Genomic DNA, 944 nt, shown 5'->3' on the forward strand with positions numbered 1-944 from the left:
TATGACTTCTTCCAGGGTTGGGGAACCTGTTCAAAATGGGTCAGCAGTGCAGGGAGGGCAATGATAAAACGATATATATTGTTTGATTTTTATTACGTGCACGAGCAGAGCACAAGTACTGTTTTAAGTGTTTTTGGCTGCGTATGTCGGTGGTAGTTTTTGCTTTGTTCCTATAGGTGAAGAATAATGATTGTCCATTTCAGAAAACTGAAATGCAGCAGTTGGCAGCTCGACAGAGTGCATTTCTAGTTTTACCTATGAATTGATTGACTATGGATTGATGACTTTCTAAACACTGTTTTTGAAAAGCGGTTTATAAATAAAGTTTATATTTATAGGGTTCATATTCAAGCCCAAAGGAAGTAGACCCCTTATTGTTTCTGTGGACATTCCGCCATTTTAGCTCAGCCTCACACTCATAACTCATTCCTCAAAAGACCTTTAGAGTTTAGATATCGTAAATTGTTATGATGATCCACTTTTCTGCCTTTTTTTTGGCCACGTCAAAGAAATCGTATTCCCATACATGCAAATGACTGTCTGACTGGTTACACACAATTAAAGCTTGTGTCTGTGTGTACCACATGTGATGATTTGATTGACTGAGCAGTGTTGAACATGATGATGTATGATGATAAGAGCGATGATGTGTGTAAATTGTGTAATAGTTGTGTATTAAAAGAACTATAGGCTATGCATGTGTGTAAATATGTCATAGCCTATAGGCCTGAAAATAAACAAAACATCAAACTCAGTTCATTGAGCAAAACTCATATTAAACAGGGTTATACTGTAGAAAATGAAACAATTAGTACAGCCATAACTCTGATTTATTGGGTAATCCAATCTCTCAAGACAGACCCTGCAATATACAGGTTAATTCCAGTTCCCAACTTCCCACTACATTGCTTCTTGGGTGGATTCCAAAATTAAACTTCCACACA

Source organism: Protomyctophum bolini (genome assembly GCF_963924005.1).
Source record: "Protomyctophum bolini genome assembly, chromosome: 8".
Taxonomy (NCBI): Eukaryota; Metazoa; Chordata; class Actinopteri; order Myctophiformes; family Myctophidae; genus Protomyctophum; species Protomyctophum bolini.